The 19576-nt window shown below is 41.7% G+C and overlaps 1 non-coding gene across 1 annotated transcript; it reads right to left on the bottom strand.

The window, feature by feature from the left end:
- Nucleotides 1–13823: 13823 nt before the first annotated feature.
- On the bottom strand, nt 13824–13930 carry LOC136165634 (U6 spliceosomal RNA). Its single transcript, XR_010662639.1, has one exon. It is a non-coding gene; the product is annotated as a U6 spliceosomal RNA (small nuclear RNA).
- Between the last annotated feature and the right edge of the window lie 5646 nt (nt 13931–19576).

The following is a 19576-nucleotide window of genomic DNA, read 5'->3' as shown; positions in this document are numbered from 1 at the left end:
ACTTCTCTGGTGGTCCAGTGGCGAAGACTCTGCGCTTCCACTACAGGGGTCGTGGGTTCCATCCCTCGTCAGGTAACTAAGAGCAGCGGGAGTGGGGCGGGGGGGTGCGGGAGCGGGGGAGACATTTTGTTACCATACCAACACATGACAGAAGAAAGGTAAGAACTCAGATGTTTGATGCCATATTTAGGGAAATAAGAAGACAATGAGTGTCCAGGAGACCAAGGGCAAGTTCAGTGTGAGAAGTGTCTGAAGAACCAGGTGGAGGCCAAACCGCGCACATCCTGTGGGTTTCAGACTTTGATTTATCTAATGGTTCTCTAAAGAGTTTGAACGGGAAAGAGACCTGATTCGGTTTGTGTTTTGAAAGAGTCACTTGCTACAAGTTAGAAAGGCTAGAGTAGGTGCAGGGAATCCAGGCAAGGGACAGTGCCCTGGACTTGAAAGGTAGAGGTGGAGCAAAGAAAGCTGATGGATTTGAGATCCATTTAAGAGAGAATATCCCAAGGGAGGTGTGGAGAGAAAGAATTTGAGACTAGAAATTGGATTTCCCAATATAAACTTTGGCATCTGTTATCGTTCTGTATCTTTTGAGCTGCCCGGTATCAGGAAGGATAATAAAGGGGGACTCTAACATTTGAATTCTCAGATTCCTACCATGAGCCCCAGGCACTGCCCCAAGCTCTTTATAACCCACAATTTTATATGACTTTGAAATAAGAAGGGTTCCAACTCTGCCTTTATCTCTTATTTGACCATGGACAATTTACTTAAACATTCTCATCTGTATAATGGGATTAATAATGTCTTCCATTCAGAGGTGTTGTGAAGTTCAAATATATGTGAGATATTTAACATAAAGTACTTAGGATGAGGCCTGGTACATCTAAACAGTGTGCTCATGTGTGTGCTCAGCACTTCAGTCGTGTCTGACTCCTTGCTACCCTATGGACTGTGGTCCGCCAGTCTCCTCTGTCCATGGGACTCTCCAGGCAAGAATGCTGGAGTGGGTTGCCATGACTTCCTCCAGGGGATCTTCTCAACCCAGTGGTCTAACCCAGGTCTCCTGCATTGGCAGGCGGATTCTTTACCACTGAGCCACCGTGGAAGCCCCCAAACACCCTGCAAAAGGCGGCTAAAACTATAAGCATGTGTTATCTCATTTAATCCTCACATTATCTCTGAGATATACAAAGTATTGGCTCTGTTTTATGGAGGAAGAAATTGAGGTTCAGAGAGAAACTGAAGTGACACAACCAAAGCAAGTGGGCACACATGCACACACAGACACACACAGACACACACACACAGACACACACACACACACAGAGGATATACATGAATAGAATGAAACTCCATAAAAACATGAACACACAGAAGAGAAATGGAAGGTATTTTTTATAAACCCAAATGGAATTAGAGATGAAGCTAACTGCAGACTAGATGCCGAAAAAGAAAAAAAGATTACTGAACTTGAGACGCAGCAAGAGAAACCAGCCAAAGTGGGGAAGAGGGGGAAAAAGAAAGACTTTAAAAACTGAACAAAACTTCAGTGATCTGTGGGACAATATCAAGTGATTAAACGTAATGGAAGCCACTCCAAAATAAGGGAAGGCAGAAAAAATTAAAGGAAGAATCACCGCTGTAAATCAACTATACTCTAATACAAAATAAAGTGTAAAAATAACAAACTATGATATATAAAACAAATAATCAACAAAGACCTACTGTATAGCATGCGGAACTCCACTCAATATTCTATGATACCTATTTGGGAAAAGAACCTGAAGAAGAATGGAAATATGTGTAACTGAACTACTTTGTTGTACACCTGAAGCTAACACAACATTGTAAATCAACTATATTCCAGTATAAAACAAAATTTAAAATAAAGATTCACCAAAATTTTCCCAAGTTTGATATTATTTGAAGTAAAAAATAATAACGATGTCTTATGAAGTTTATAACATATATCATCAAAGTAAAATAAAATGTGTGATTGCAATATCTTAAAGGCTTCCCAGTACTGTTCTCAGACAGTAAAGAATCCACTTGCAATGTGGAAGAATTGGGTTCTATCGCTGGGTTAGGAAGATCCCGTGGAGAAGGGAAAGGCTACCCACTCCAGTATTCTGGCCTGGAGAATTCCATGGACTGTATGGTCCATGGGATCTCAGAGTCAGACAGGACTGAGCAACTTTCACTTTCACTTTTCATATTCCCTTAATTAGGGTTTGGGTTCAAGTCCTAATCCTCTGTACCTGTTAATGTGACCTTACTTGAAAGTTAAAATGAGGTCAGACTGGATTAGGTGGGCCATAAATCCAGTGACTAGTGTCCTTATAAAAAGAGGGAAATTTGAATACATAAAAAGAAGACACACTGGGAAAACACCAATGTGATAATGGAGGCAGAGAATGGAGAAATCACATCTGTAAGCCAAGGAACAGTAAGATTTGCCATAACAACCAGAAGCTGGAAAACGGAAGGAAGGACCATCCACTGTGATCCTCAGAGGGAGCGTGGCCCTTCCCACACCTTGATTTTGGACTTCTAACCTCCAGAACCATGAGAGAATACATTTCTATTTTTTTTTCTTTTTTTAAATTGATGTACAGCTGATTTGTATTATTTCAGTTGTAGAACAAAGTGATTCAGTTATAATACTGTATATGTATTATTTTTCAGATTCTTTTTCATTACAGGTTATTATAAGATATGGAATATAGTTCCCTCTGCTGTACAGAAGGTCCTTGTTGATTATTTTATATATAGTAGTAAGTATCTGCTAATCCCAAATTCCCAATTTTCCCTCCCCCGTTTTTCCTTGGGAACCATGAGTTTCTATGTCTGAGTTTTCTATGAGAGGAGTTTTCTATGCCTGAGTTTACTTCTGTTTTGTAAATAAGTTCATTTGTATCATTTTTTTTAGATTCCACCTATCAGTGATATGATATATTTGTCTTTCTCTGCATTTCTATTATTTTAAGCTCCAAGTTTGTGGTACTTTGTATAGCAGTCCTAGGAAGCTAATATAACCCCTAAAACTTTCTTTTCCCTGATATCTCCAGTCTTTACAAGGTTAAAAAGCTCTGGGGGCCCAGTTGTGAAGTGAATGTTGAAAGAAGGGATCTAAGTTGGCAAAATAAACCAGGCTCAGGATCTAAGAGCCATGAAGGAGGAAACTGGTTGGACTGGTTTTCTCATAAAACTCAGTGACTTTAAAAAAAAAAAGCAAAAACAAAACTCAGTGACTTTAATCCCAAGCAGGTCGACTTTTAAAGTTAATTGATTCAGTGAGTGGGCCTGAGCAGCTGAGAGGTGCGTGTGAGGCCCTGCTCAAGGCCCGCTGGGGAAAAGCTGGAGGAGTCAGCTGTCCTCTGTCTTTGAGGAGTGCTTTCTACTAGGACTCACCTGAGTGCAAGGTGTAATGGAATACATGAGTGCTTAGTCAGGGTGTGACTAACAGGCCGTAGGGACTCAAAATCAAGAGAGTGATTCATTCCACCTAGAGGAGGATCAGCCAGACTGCTTCTCAGAGGAAGGGGCCGGGGGTGGAGGAGAGACCGGCAAGCAAATAATGCCCGACTGTGGAGTCCACAGCCCAGAGGAGAAACCCGTTTTATGAGTTGATGAGAGACAAACAGAGGAAAGCAACTCTGCCAAGAATGCTGGTGTTTTTCTGGGGCGTGTGTCACCAACAATGAGGTAGTGCTCTCCGCCCAGGGGAGAGTATAAAGCTTGAGCAGGCGGGCCGTTCTCTGGGCTCTTGGAATCTCCTCTTCTTTTTCCTCTTGATTTTCCACTTAAAGCCACTGTTCCTCACCACTTTGCGCAGACGGTGTGGAGAAAGTGCGGGGTGGGGTGGCAGGGTGTGGAACTGCTCATGATTCTCTATCAACTACAATCTGTTTCTGGGCTGGTGGTGTAAGAAGGAGGGGGCAGGCCCTCGTCTGACATTTGAAGTTTCCAGGTGAAGAATACAACGTGCTTGTCCAAGTTCCATCCACAAGTCAATAAGTGGTGACATTCCTTGGCCCCACTTGGACCTCTTAGTGGCATGGCCCACAGGTCTGGAAAAGGGACCCAGAGAAGTGACTACGTCAGCTTTGAAAGCAGACGTGACCCTTTAGAGAAAGGAACTTTGATGTGATATAGTGTGGTCCAGAAGGGAAGCAATGGGTCCAGTGGGCACCTTCTCTTGGCCCTTTTGATCCCTGCCACCATGGGGTGGGACATGACTAGAGTAGAACCCTCTAAAGCCTGGGACCCCCAAGCTGACTGACCCTTAGATTTATTCAAGTCTAAGGCAGAAGTGGCAGTGAGTAAACTCCACATGAACTGACATTAAGTTTCTCAGTTTTGTTCTGGCAACTGAATGAATTAATATGAGTCATCACAATAGCCTATATGAAGAATTTCACTGAAGGTAACTTGTCCGAGGCAGTGGCTCTCAGCTGGGGACGATTTCGCCATTGAGGGACATTTGGCGATGTCTGGAGACATTTGGATTGTCACAGTTGGACGAGGCCAGGATGCTGCAAATATCCTAGTACCCTATAATCCTGGGCTTCCTGGTGGCTCAGGCTGTAAAGAATCTGCCTATAACATGGGAGACCAGGATTCCATCTCTGGGTTGGGAAGATCCTCTGGAGAAGGCAATGGCAACCTACTCCAGTATTCTTGCAAGAAGAATTACATGGACAGGGGAGCCTGGTGGGATGCAGTCCATGGGGTGGCAAAGAGTTGGACATGACTGACCAACTAGTGACTGAGTGATTGACTCAAAGAACAGCCTTCCCAGAACAATGATCCAGCCCCAAATATCAGTACTGCTGAGTATTTGATACGTGAATTTTAACATCTCGAACACGTGCCCTTAGACCTGCCTGCTGCAGGATGCTGAACCAGGAAAGCATAAAGTCCCAGGCAGTCAGGGCTTCTAAACAAGGACCCAGAGTGACTGCTTCCAGAAAAATATGCATCAGTACCAGCAGAAAAACAAATTGATGGTGAACTTGGGACTGTAGTATCAGCCTCAACAAGTGAACTTGAGGCCCAGCCATTAGCCATGCCAAGCTCCCCTAAGACCAACCAGTTCTGAACCACAGGTCCCACTTTCTTGTGCAATTTTGCCACCACCCCCACATTCTCCCTGTCTTTCATCTTCACAGGAGCAGCTATCATTCAACTGCATCTCCAAGACTGAAACTAACTGGCCGAGTTTTCTTTAGAGCTCAACGCCGTGCCTCACAGTATCTACGTTTCTTTTATTAGACTACGTACCTCAGGACACAGACAGAATTTGAACTTAGGTCTGTGAGATCAACAGAGCAACAGTACTATTTCCCCAGAGCAGCCAGTAGTCTAGGAGAGATGCTTTGGGCAACATTTTACCAAATGTTTCTGTCTTCCCTCTTGCTCAACTGATTGGATTCTAAACACTCCTCGACCCCTTTCCCAGGTTGATGACAACATTTTAAACTGAGAATACTGCAGCCACTTAATTAATTCTTCTGAACATAAAATAGTCACTGTGTCCATTCTGAGCCTGTGAGCTGGATGGACCAAGTTCAACATCACATCCTTGTCTGCATTGTCTGCATTGTAAGGCCTGGGATCCCAGAAGTTCTGGAGTCTAAAGGTTTTTCAGGTTCCTAAAACTTCCTCTACTTCCAGTAACAATTTTCTCTGAAAACTCCCCCAGTAATTAATTAAGCAAAAAGGAAAGGTGTACCTTTTCTTTGACACAGTTAATTCTTGATTATTCTAGGAGGAATCCTCCCATTTTAGGTATCACCAGCTTCCTCTTTTGTCCTACTGTTCTTTATTCATTCATAAATATTTATTTGACATCTACCAGGCCCCTTAGCACAGGAAAGTACAGTGGTAAAGGGCCATTTTCCTATATAATATTGCCCAGGCTGACTCCAAGATTTGACACCTCAGTCATGAAAAAGAGAAAAAGTGTTAATGAATTGCGTGCCGTGCAATTTCACCCTTGTAAAAACAACATCCCAGGGAAACAATTCTTTATACTTCAGTTATTTGGGTGATATTTGATGAGTGTGTATTTGCTCAGTCGTGTCCAACTGTCTATGACACCATGGACTGCAGCCTGCCAGGCTCCTCTGTCCATTGGATTTTATAGGCGAGAATACTGGAATGAGTTGCCGTTCAGGGGATCTTCCCTACCTGGGAATCGAACCTGTGTCTCTTAAGTCTCATGCATTGGCAGGTGGGTTCTTTACCACTAGCGCCTCCTAAAAATAATGCTATCATGCTAGAAAGGGAAGGATCCTGAGTGACTGGTTGTTTTGAAAAGTACCTTACCTGGTGCATTTTCTACAGGTAAATAGTGTGTCTATCTTTCAAGATCTGAAAACTCCTACTGAGTGTCAGGTTTATGGAAAAATAAAACAAAGCTTCCTTTCTGCAGTAAGAATACATTAGCTTGAAGTTTCTTTTTTAAAAATTTCCACTGACCTTAAAAACATTGAAATCTTAGAAATTGGATACTGGAGTTTGAGGATGAGGGAATCCCAAGGTTGTGGACACACTGCCACATTGACAACAGAAACAAAAAATGAAAAAACGAGGCTGTCGCCTGGAAGACTGGGAAGCCTGGTCTCTGCAGGGAGCCCAGGGGACTGCCAGGCGCAGGGCCCCATTTGTGCACACGTGACCCTTCTCTCAGCCTCCCCGGTGCCTGGAGACAAAGGAGACGGAAGGAGACTTCAGGACAAAGAGCTGTAGAACCAGCCCTGGGGTGAGAGCGTCTGCCTTTGTTTTTGATCTCACCCCAAGGAAGTTAAAAATTAACCCAAGCCTGTAAGAGGACTTAAGTCTGTAAAGGCTGTGAGGATCTTTCAGGCCCCTGCTCCTCCAGTCTCCACAGTGCTGTGACCAGAGAACACAGGAGAAAGGCTTTCCTGATAAACTCAAGCCCCCGGCCCTTCCTTTCAGGTCTCTCCTCCCCTCGGGGTCTCCCTCCCAGCTGCCCGGCATCTCTGGGCAAAGCTCTCTCTGCCTCCAGCTGAGCGTTCTTGCCTAAAGTTGCCTGTGCACAGGCTGACTGCGTTACCAAAGAGAAACTGCGTAAAATGTGTCACCAAACCGCCAAGTGCTGGAAAAGGAGACCTGTTTTTGTTATTTGATGCTGTTTAGAAAAACGAAAACATCATGATAATGAGGCAGACTAGAACCCCTGTGGAAAGTCGGACAGAGAGTCAGGTTCCCCGCATGTTGTGGAATGTTTCCTCTGGATGCAGTGAAATTATGTCATCTAGTTTCAAATTTGTGATGATTCCCAGTATTTGGAGGGTTTGTGTGTTTCTCCTTCTCACTCTCTTCTTCCCCAGCCCCTACCCCCAACACACTGAGAAATCAGATCTCTACTGAACAGTCGACGAATTTATACTTTGGAGAAAAGAAATAAAAATCCTAGTTCTCCAGTTTAATGTTGAATTTATCTGCCTAATATTTTTATTAGTTGTTCTGTCTTGGGCTCCCACCTGCTCTCTTACCCTCTGATTTCTCTTCTGGCTGAAGGAGAGGAATCTTGGAGTTTCAGGCTCTTCTGATTCTTTTCCAACCTTAGAGTGAGGGTGTCCCTTGCTGAGACTGGTTTCTCATAAGCTGCCCAGTAAGCAGATATAAGAAAACAACATGTCATATATTTTCTTTGGTGGCTTATTGCATGCGTGCTTAGTGGTGGCCAACTCTTTGTGACTTGGACTGTATGTAGCCTCCCAGGTTCCTCTGTCCATGGAATTTTCAAGGGAAGAATACTGGAGTAGGTTATCATTTCCGACTCCAGGGTAACCTTGCGACCTAGGGATCGAACCTCCATCTGCTACATCTCCTGCATTGGCGGCAGATTCTTTACCACTGCGTACCTTAGTGGCCTATTAGTCCGTGATTAGCTCTAAGGCTACCATTTTCATTTACTTTCCATTTTTTTGAAACTGAGATAAAATTTACAAACAATAAAATACACACATCTAAGGGGTAAGGTTCAAAGAATTTTGAAAAATGCATATACTAGTATAACTCATACCCTTATCAAAATAAAGATATTTTTTTATTATCTCCCCCACCCCACCCCCCAAATTTCCTCTCCCAGTCACTCCCCTCCCAAGTCCACCCCTGTCCAAGGCAACTTCCTTCTGATTTCTGTTGTTTTAGATAGATTGTGCCTGTTCTAGAATTCCACATAAAGGGAATCATGTAGCATGTCCTCTTTTTATCTGACTTTTGTTGCTTAGCATAATATTATTGAGGGATTCTTTACCATGTGGGTCACCAGGGAAGCCCCAAAATACTCGAGTGGGTAGCCTATCCCCTCTCCAGCAGATCTTCCTGACCCAGGAATCAAATCGGGGTCTCCTGCATTGCAAGCAGATTCTTTACCAGCTGAGCTACCAGGGAAGCTCAGGCTGGTGACCCATAAAGACTGAAGGAAAAACACTAGGTGTACTGGCAACAGCCTTGCTGTCTTCCACCAATTTCCACAATTGTGTACATCTATATAATCCTTATGATACATCTTCTATTCTGTATCATTCATAAAATTTCAACTTCTCTGCTCAAATCCTAACTGATTCAGGAAGAACTAGAAGTCAATATCCATGTAGGCAGTGCATCCAACATAAAACCTATCCCTCTGCATTTAGAGCATGGAGTCTTAGTCTCTAGACCATCAGAGAAGTCCCTCTTCACAGTTACTTTTGAAGATCTCTGGTTCTTTCATCTGTCCCTCAAATTGGCGTTCCCAGAGATCCAGTCTCAGTTTTCTTTTCTTCTCTTCCTGGCTGATAAATTCATCAGTTCAGTTCAGTCTCTCAGTCATGACCGACTCTTTGCGACCCCATGAACTGCAGCACGCCAGACCTCCCTGTCCATGACCAAATCCCAGAGTTTACCCAAACTCATGTCCATTGAGTCAGTGATGCCATCCAACCATCTCATCCTCTGTCATCCCCTTCTGCTCCTGCCCTCAATCTTTCCCAGCATCAGGGTCTTTTCAAATGAGTCAGCTTTTCGTATCAGGTGGCCAAAGTATTAGAGTTTCAGCTTCAACACCAGTCCTTCCAATGAACACCCAGGACTGATCTCCTTTAGGATGGACCGGTTGGATCTCCCTGCAGTCCAAGGGACTCTCAAGAGTCTTCTCCAACACCACAGTTCAAAAGCATCAATTCTTCAGCACTCAGCTTTCTCTATAGTCCAACTCTCACAATTCATACACTGTACAATTTCAATTCTGACCTTAGATATTGATGACTCTAATATCCATCCACATATACATTCAAAAACTTTCTTCTTAGCTCCAGACATGTGTTGTCAACGGTGCTCTAAATAGGTGTACCTAGATGTACAACAAGCACCTCAGATTCAAATATGAACTCAGCCTCTCCTAGAACCCACCTCCAAACCTACTTCCAACCATTCACTCCTTGTCTCTGCAAATAACAACCTTGCAACCTTGTCAACAAGTCTAGGAAACTAGACTCATCCTAAATTGCTTTCTTTTTCTCATCTCCTACATCCTGTTGACTTTAGCTCCCAGGCACCTCATAGGTCTGTGCCATCTTCTTTGGGACTTTCTCCCCACCAGTGTCAGTTCAAGCCCTTGTTTGCACTCTCCTTTTTATGGTCTCCCTACCTTAGTCCTCTGTCTCTCCAATCAATCTTCTGTATCACCACCAAAGGAATTTACATGCACCTGACCTCATCACTCTCTGGATTAGTCATCACTTAGATAAAATCAAATTTCCTTAACACCTGGCCTTTATTTCATCCATCTCCCGTCATCTTCCTGTGTGCACCCTTTACTCACTTCAGTTCAGTTCAGTCACTCAGTCGTGTCCGACTCTTTGCGATCCCATGAACCACAGCACGCCAGGCCTCCCTGTCCATCACCAAATCCCAGAGTTTCCCCAAACTCATGCCCATTGAGTCGGTGATGCCATCTAACCATCTCATCCTCTGTCATTCCCTTCTCCTCCCACCTTCAATCTTTCCCAGCATCAGGGTCTTTTCAAATGAGTCAGTTCTTTGCATCAGGTGGCCAAGGTATTGGAGTTTCAGCTTCAGCATCAGTCCTTCCAATGAACACCCAGGACTGATCTCCTTTAGGATGGACTGGTTGGATCTCCTTGCAGTCCAAGGGCCTCTCAAGAGTCTTCTCCAACACCACAGTTCAAAAGCATCAATTCTTTAGCATTCAGCTTTCTTTATAGTCCAACTCTCACATCCATTCATGACTACTTTTGAAAAACTATAGCCTTGACTAGACAGACCTTTGTTGACAAAGTAATGTCTCTGCTTTTTAATATGCTGTCTAGGTTGGTCATAACTTTCCTTCCAAGGAGTAAGTGTCTTCTAATTTCATGGCTGCACTCACCATCTGCAGTGATTTTGGAGCCCTCAAAAATAAAGTCAGCAACCGTTTCCCCATCTATTTGTCATGAAGTGATGGGACCAGATGCTATGATCACAGCTGTATTCAACTACTTTTAGCTTCCCAAACTTGTCACACACTTTGCCCATCTTTAGATCTTTGTAAAGCTGTTTCTTCTATTCTGAAGGCACTTTCCCCACTTGTTGACCTGACAAATTCCTATTCATCCTCAGCACAGTTTGAGCATCTTCTCCTCTGTGCTGTCATAGCACCTTGACACCCTGACATTTGTAAATGACACTACTTATGCTCTATTGTAGTTATCTTGAACTGCCTGAGTTCTAGCTATGAATTCCCTGGGCAGGTTGACCCTGTCTGGTCCATCTTATGAGCCTCAGTGCCTAGCATTGTGGATTAGCCAGTAAATGTTGATTGGAGAAACAGATGATTATGTGAAATGATAGCCTCTTTAGTGAAAGATTTTACTAATAGGAAAATAAAGATACTATATAAATAAAAATACAAAAGGAACGTAGAGTTATATTCACTATTCAAGTGAATAGAAATTAGTAAAATGCGGCCTTCCCTGGTAGTCCAGTGGTTAAGAATCCACCTAGCAATGCAGGATACGAAGGTTCGATTCCTGGTCTAGGAAGATCCCACATGCTGCAGAGCAACTAAGCCCATGTTCCACCACTATAGAGTCAATGTGCTGTTCTCCCATGATGCAACTAAGACCTGATGAAGCTAAATAAAAAAGTAAAGAAATATCTAAAAAACAGAAACAACAATAAAAAAAGAAATTTGTAAAACACCATTTGACTAGGACCAGAACTTACTCTAAGTAAGCAATCATGAGTCTACCAGAATGAAATGGGTAATCCATTGAAGAGATTGGGAAAATGTGTTAATTTTTAAATGTATTAAAGTCTTGACTTCTTGTCATGTCCCAAGATTAAGCCCATAGGAGTTAAAGAATTACTGCAGGGCTTCCCTGGTGGCTCAGTGGTGGAAGAGTCTGCCTGCCAATACATGCCATGAGGCAAAGAAGCCAGTGCACCAAAATGATTGAGCCTCTGATCTAGAGCCCAGGAGCTGCAACTACTAAAGCCTGAATACCCTGTGCTCTCGAACAAGAGGAGCTACCACAGTGAGAAACCTGCACACAACTAGAGAGTAGGCCCTGCTCTCTTCAACTAGAGGAAAGCCTGAGCAGTAGCGAAGACCCAGCATGGCCAACAATAATAAAGAAAGAAAACTTATTTTAAAAAAATATTTATGGAGGAAAATAATTTTAAAAAGAATTACTGCAAATAACATAATCATTTTTTAAAACTAGGAGAAAAATCCATCATATAGTTTTTTGTTTACTGAATGGGAAATCCCTTTCTAAGCACAACAGTAATAGAAGAAAAAAATCTGAAAAGGTTGACAGATGTGACCACATGAAAATATAAATCTTCGGGGGGAGGAGCCAAGATGGCAGAGGAATAGGACGGGGAGACCACTTTCTCCCCTACAAATTCATCGAACGAACATTTGAACGCTCAGCAAACTTCACAAAACAACTTCTGACCACTAGCAGAAGACATCAGGTGCCCAGAAAAGCAGCCCATCGTCTTCTAAAGGAAGTAGGACAAAAATAAAAGATAAAAAGAGAGACAAAAGAGCTGGGGACGGAGACCCGTCCCAGGAAGGGAGTCGAAGTGGAGGAAGTTTCCAAACACCAGGAAACCCTCTCACTGGCGGGTCTGGGGGAAGTTTTCGAATCTCAGAGGGCAACCTAACTGGGAGGAAAAATAAATAAAACTCACAGATTACATGCCTAAAAGCAACCCCAGCAGAAAAGTACCCCAGACACCCGCATCTGCCACCAGCAAGTAGGGGCGGAAAGGAGAGGAGCGAGCGGCATTGCTTAGAGTAAGGCCTGGGCCCGAATGCCCTGAGGGCAATCGGAGGGAGCTAACGTGAGATAGCAACTTAAACTGTGGGATAGCGAGAGAGAGAGAAAATTAACTGGCCTGAACACACTGCCGGCCGTTCGCAGAACAAAGGGACTGAGCAATTCCAGAGAAGAGCTAGCTGGCAGCGGACCATCCCATCCACCACCGGAGGCAGGGGGGAGGGGAAAGGGGCAAACTCGGCCCCAGAGATGGCACCCCCTACCACACTGCAAACAGGCCTCCAGTTTCTAACCAAAGACTTCCTGAGGCTCTGGATTGTTGACATCTGCCGGGAGGGTCATGGCTAGAAGCCAGCTCCCGAGAACAGACACAAGCCGCATGCACCCGACTGGTATGAGTGCGCGTGGAAACTGAGGCTGGGACCACGGTGGGGAGAAGGCGCACCGCACCCGGGGAGAGTGCGCCCGCCAAGCTCCTGGCTGCCTGAGCTGTTCGGGCCAAGGAAGGCACAAAACGCAGGCCCAACCGAGTTCGTGCTTTTGTGGAATACCTGAAAACTGGAACCGCATGCAACACAGGGCCTGCTCCATATAGAGCAGCTGGGAGCCTGAGCAGTGTAGACCGGGAAAGCACACACCTGTGAGCGGGGGCAAACCCAGTGTGGCCGGAACACGGTGAGTGCTCCCCACACACAGCGATATCTGCCTGCAGCGCCCCTCCCTCCCTGCAGCAGGACTGAACCAGTGAACCTAAATAAGAGACCACCTCCGCCCGCCTGTGTCAGGGTAGAAATTAGACACTGAAGAGACCGGCAAACAGAAGCCAAATAAACAAAGGGAACCGCTTCAGAAGGGACGGGTGCAACAGATTAAAATCCCTGTAAGTAACACCGACTACATTGGAAGGGGCCTATAGATATCGAGAGTGTAAACTGGAACGAGGAGCTATCTGAAACTGAACCGAACCCACAATGACCGCAACAGCTCCAGAGAAATTCCTAGATATATTTTTACTTTTTTTTTAATTAAAAAAAAAAACTTCTTTCTTTTCTTTTCTTTTTTATTTTTTCTCTTTTATTTTCTTTTAAAATTCCCTATTACTCCTCCATTACTCCTTAACTTTCATTTTCATTTTCATATATTTTTACTATTTTTTTTAATTAGGAAAAAATTTTTTTCTTATTTTTTTCTCTTATTTTCTTTTAAAGTCCTCTGTTACTCCTCTATTACTCCTTAATTTTCATTTTCATTTCACTATAACCTTGCAAAAAAAAAAAAAGAGAGAAAAGTCCTATTTTTAAACCGAACTTCATATATATTTCTAAAATTTTTTGTGTTTTTGGTTTTGTTTTTACTATTGTATTTTTAAGAGTCTAACATCTACTCTAAATTTTTTTTTATCTTTATGACAGTACCAGACTGTTGTGATTACTATAACTCTGAGATAATGTTGAAATCAAGGAATGTGTGTCCTCCCACATTGTTTTTCTTTTCTTTTCTTTTCTTTTTTTTTTTTTAAATATGGAACGCTTCACGAATTTGCGTCTCATCCTTGCGCAGGGGCCATGCTAATCTTCTCTGTATCGTTCCAATTTTAGTATATGTGCTGCCGAAGTGAGCACTACTCTAAATTTTTAATCTTTGTTTTTCAGTATTTGGTATCCATTTTGGACATTTAAGAATCCAATATTTAGTACCCATTTTTACTCAGGAGTGTGTTGATTACTCTCCCACTTTTGACTCTCCATTTTCTACCTCAGAACACCTCCATTTCCTCCCTCCCCCCTCTCTTCCCAATCCAATTCTGCGAATCTCTGTGGGTGTCTGAGCTACGGAGAACACTTTGGGAATAGAGAACTGCATAGATCTGTCTCTCTCCTCTTGAGTCCCCCTTTTTTCTCCTCCTGCTCAGCTCTATCTCCCTCCTCCCTCTCCTCTTCTTCATGTAACTCTGTGAACCTCTTTGGGTGTCCCTCACGGTGGAGAATCTTTTCACCATTAACCTAGAAGTTTTATTATCAGTGCTGTATTGTTGGAGAAGTCTTGAGACTACTGGAAGAATAAAATTGAAACTCAGAGGCAGGAGACTTAAGCCCCAAACCTGAGAACACCAGAAAACTCCTGACTACAGGGAACATTAAGTAATAAGAGACCATCCAAAAGCCTCCATTCCTACACTGAAACCAACCACCACCCAAGAGCCAATAAGTTCCAGAGCAAGACATACCACGCAAATTCTCCAGCAACGCAGGAACATAGCCCTGAGCGTCAACATACAGGCTGCCCAAAGTCACACCTAACACATAGACCCATCTCAAAACTCATTACTGGACACTCCATTGCACTCCAGAGAGAAGAAATCCAGTTCTACGCACCAGAACACTGACACAAGCTTCCCTAAACAGGAAACCTTGGCAAACCAATCGTCCAACCCCACCCACTGGGTGAAACCTCCACAATAAAAGGGAACCACACATACTCTGGTTTCTCTTCAGATCGTATAAATCTTTCGCCTTTTTAAAAAGGAACCACAGACCACCAGAATACAGAAAGCCCACTCCAGAAACAGCAATCTAAATAAGATGAAAAGGCAGAGAAATACCCAACAGGTAAAGGAACATGAAAAATGCCCACCAAGTCAAACAAAAGAGGAGGAGATAGGGAATCTACCTGAAAAAGAATTTAGAATAATGATAATAAAAGTGATCCAAAATCTTGAAAATAAAATGGATTACAGATAAATAGCCTGGAGACAAAGACTGAGAAGATGCAAGAAGTGTTTAATAAGGACCTAGAAGAAATAAAAAAGAGTCAATTAAAAATGAATAATGCAATAAATGAGATCAAAAACACTCTGGAGGGAACCAACAGTAGAATAACAGAGACAGAAGATAAGATAAATGAGGTAGAAGATAAAATGGTGGAAATAAATGAAGCAGAGAGGAAAAAAGAAAAAAGAATAAAAAAAAATGAGGACAACCTCAGGGACCTCTGGGACAATGTGAAATGCCCCAACATTCGAATCATAGGAGTCCCAGAAGAAGAAGACAAAAAGAAAGGCCATGAGAAAATACTCAAGGAGATAGTAGCTGAAAACTTCCCTAAAATGGGGAAGGAAATAGTTACACAGGTCCAAGAAACCCAGAGAGTCCCAAACAGGATAAACCCAAGGTGAAACACCCCAAGACATATATTAATCAAATTAACAAAGATCAAACACAAAGAACAAATATTAAAAGCAGCAAGCAAGAAACAACAAATAACACACAAAGGGATTCCCATAAGGATAACAGCTGATCTATCAATAGAAACCTTTCAGGCCAGAAGGGAATGGCAGGACATACTTAGAGTAATGAAAGAGAATAACCTACAACCTAGATTACTGTACCCAGCAAGGATCTCATTCAGATATGAAGGAGAATTCAAAAGCTTTACAGACAAGCAAAAGCTGAGAGAATTCAGCACCACCAAACCAGCTCTTTAACAAATGCCAAAGGATCTTCTCTAGAAGGAAACACAGAAAGGTTGTATGGACGCAAACCCAAAACAACAAAGTAAATGGCAACGGGACCATTCTTATCAATAATTACCTTAAATATAAATGGGTTGAATGCCCCAACCAAAAGACGAAGACTGACTGAATGGATACAAAAGCAAGACCCCTATATATGCTGTCTACAAGAGACCCACCTCAAAAAAAGGGACACATACAGACTGAAAGTGCAGGGCTGGAAAAAAATATTTCACACAAATGGAGACCAAAAGACAGCAGGAGTCGCAATACTCATATCAGATAAAATAGACTTTCAAATAAAGGCTGTGAAAAGAGACAAAGAAGGACACTACATAATGATCAAAGGATCAATCCAAGAAGAAGATATAACAATTATAAATATATATGCACCCAACACAGGAGCACCGCAATATGTAAGGCAAATGCTAACAAGAATGAAAGGGGAAATTAACAATAACACAATAATAGTGGGAGGCTTTAATACCCCACTCACAACTATGGATAGATCAACTAAACAGAAAATTAACAAGGAAACACAAACTTTAAATGACACAATGGACCAGCTAGACCTAATTGATATCTATAAGACATTTTAGCCCAAAACAATCAACTTCACCTTTTCCTCAAGTGCACACAGAACCTTCTCCAGAATAGATCACATCCTGGGCCATAAATCTAGGCTTGGTAAATTTAAAAAAATTGAAATAATTCTAGTCATCTTTTCTGATCACAGTGCAGTAAGATTAGATCTCAATTACAGGAAAAAAAATATTAAAAAGTCAAACATATGGAGGCTAAATAACACACTTCTGAATAACCAACAAATCATAGAAGAATCAAAAAAGAAATCAAAATATGCATAGAAACGAACGAAAATGAAAACACAAGAACCCAAAACCTATGGGACACTGTAAAAGCAGTGCTAAGGGGAAGGTTCATAGCATTACAGGCTTACCTCAAGAAACAAGAAAAAAGTCAAATAAATAACCTAACTCTACACCTAAAGCAGCTAGAGAAGGAAGAAATGAAGAACCCCAGGGTTAGTAGAAGGAAAGAAATCTTAAAAATTAGGGCAGAAATAAATGCAAAAGAAACTAAAGAGGCCATAGCAAAAATCAACAAAACTAGAAGCTGGTTTTTTGAAAAAATAAACAAAATTGACAAACTGTTAGCAAGACTCATTAAGAAACAAAGGGAGAAGAACCAAATTAACAAAATTAGAAATGAAAATGGAGAGATCACAACAGACAACACTGAAATACAAAGGATCATAAGAGACTACTACCAGCAACTCTATGCCAATAAAATGGACAACTTGGAAGAAATGGAGAAATTCTTAGAAAAGTATAACTCTCCAAAACTGAACCAGGAAGAAATAGAAGATCTTAACAGACCCATCACAAGCATGGAAATTGAAACTGTAATCAGAAATCTTCTAGCAAACAAAAGCCCAGATGGCTTCACAGCTGAATTCTACCAAAAATTTAGAGAAGAGCTAACACCTATCTTACTCAAACTCTTCCAGAAAATTGCAGAAGGTAAACTTCCAAACTCATCTATGAGGCCACCATCACCCTAATTCCAAAACCAGACAAAGATGCCACAAAAAAAGAAAACTACAGGCCAATATCACTGATGAACATAGATGCAAAAATCCTTAACAAAATTCTAGCAAACAGAATCCAACAACATATTAAAAAAATCATACATCATGACCAAGTGGGTTTTATCCCAGGAATGCAAGGATTCTTTAATATCCACAAATCAATCAATGTAATACACCACATTAACAAATTGAAAGATAAAAACCATATGATTATCTCAATAGATGCAGAAAAAGCCTTTGACAAAATTCAACATCCATTTATGATTAAAACTCTCCAGAAAGCAGGAATAGAAGGAACATACCTCAACATAATAAAAGTTATATATGACAAACCCACAGCAAGCATTACCCTCAGTGGTGAAAAATTGAAAGCATTTCCCCTAAAATCAGGAACAAGACAAGGGTGCCCACTCTCACCACTACTATTCAACATAGTTTTGGAAGTTTTGGCCACAGCAATCAGAGCAGAAAAAGAAGTAAAAGGAATCCAGATAGGAAAAGAAATGAAACTCTTGCTGTTTGCAGGTGACATGATCCTCTACATGGAAAACCCTAAAGACTCTACCAGAAAATTACTAGAGCTAATCAATGAATATAGTAAAGTTGCAGGATATAAAATTAACACACAGAAATCCCTTGCATTCCTATACACTAACAATGAGAAAACAGAAAGAGAAATTAAGGAAACAATACCATTCACCATTGCAACAAAAAGAATAAAACACTTAGGAGTATAACTACCTAAAGAAACAAAAGGCCTATACATAGAAAACTATAAAACACTGATGAAAGAAATCAAAGAGGACACAAACAGATGGAGAAATATACTGTGTTCATGGATTGGAAGAATCAATATTGTGAAAATGAGTATACTACCCAAGGCAATCTATAGATTCAATGCAATCCCTATCAAGCTACCAACGGTATTTTTCACAGAACTAGAACAAATAATTTCACAATTTGTATGGAAATACAAAAAACCTCGAATAGCCAAAGTAATCTTGAGAAAGAAGAATGGAACCGGAGGAATCAACCTGCCTGACTTCAGGTTCTACTACAAAGCCACAGTCATCAAGACAGTATGGTACTGGCACAAAGACAGAAATATAGATCAATGGAACAAAATAGAAAGCCCAGAGATAAATCCACGTACCTACAGACACCTTATTTTTGACAGAGGAGGCAAGAATATGCAATGGAAAAAAGACAACCTCTTTAACAAGTGGTGCTGGGAAAACTGGTCAACCACTTGTAAAAGAATGAAACTAGAACACTTTCTAACACCATACACAAAAATAAACTCAAAATGGATTAAAGATCTAAATGTAAGACCAGAAACTATAAAACTCCTAGAGGAGAACATAGGCAAAACACTCTCTGACATATATCACAGCAGGATCCTCTATGACCCACCTCCCAGAATATTGGAAATAAAAGCAAAAATAAACAAATGGGACCTAATTATACTTAAAAGCTTTTGCACAACCAAGGAAACTATAAGCAAGGTGAAAAGACAACCTTCAGATTGGGAGAAAATAATAGCAAACAAAGCAACAGACAAAGGATTAATCTCAATAATATACAAGCAACTCCTGCAGCTCAATTCCAGAAAAATAAATGACCCAATCAAAAAATGGGCCAAAGAACTAAACAGACATTTCTCCAAAGAAGACATACAGAAGGCTAACAAACACATGAAAAGATGCTCAACATCACTCATTATCAGAGAAATGCAAATCAAAACCACAATGAGGTACCATTACACTCCAGTCAGGATGGCTGCTATCCAAAAGTCTACAAGCAATAAATGCTGGAGAGGGTGTGGAGAAAAGGGAACCCTTTTACACTGTTGGTGGGAATGCAAACTAGTACAGCCACTATGGAGAACAGTGTGGAGATTTCTTTAAAAACTGGAAATCGAACTGCCATATGATCTAGCAATACACTTCTGGGCATACACACCGAGGAAACCAGATCTGAAAGAGACAAGTGTACCCCAATGTTCATCGCAGCACTGTTTATAATAGCCAGGACATGGAAGCAACCTAGATGCCCATCAGCAGACGAATGGATAAGGAAGCTGTGGTACATATACACTATGGAATATTACTCAGCCATTAAAAAGAATTCGTTTGAATCCGTTCTAAT

The sequence above is a fragment of the Muntiacus reevesi genome, chromosome 3 (assembly GCF_963930625.1).
Source record: "Muntiacus reevesi chromosome 3, mMunRee1.1, whole genome shotgun sequence".
In the NCBI taxonomy this organism is placed as follows: domain Eukaryota; kingdom Metazoa; phylum Chordata; class Mammalia; order Artiodactyla; family Cervidae; genus Muntiacus; species Muntiacus reevesi.
This window is presented reverse-complemented; position numbering and strand designations above follow the sequence as displayed.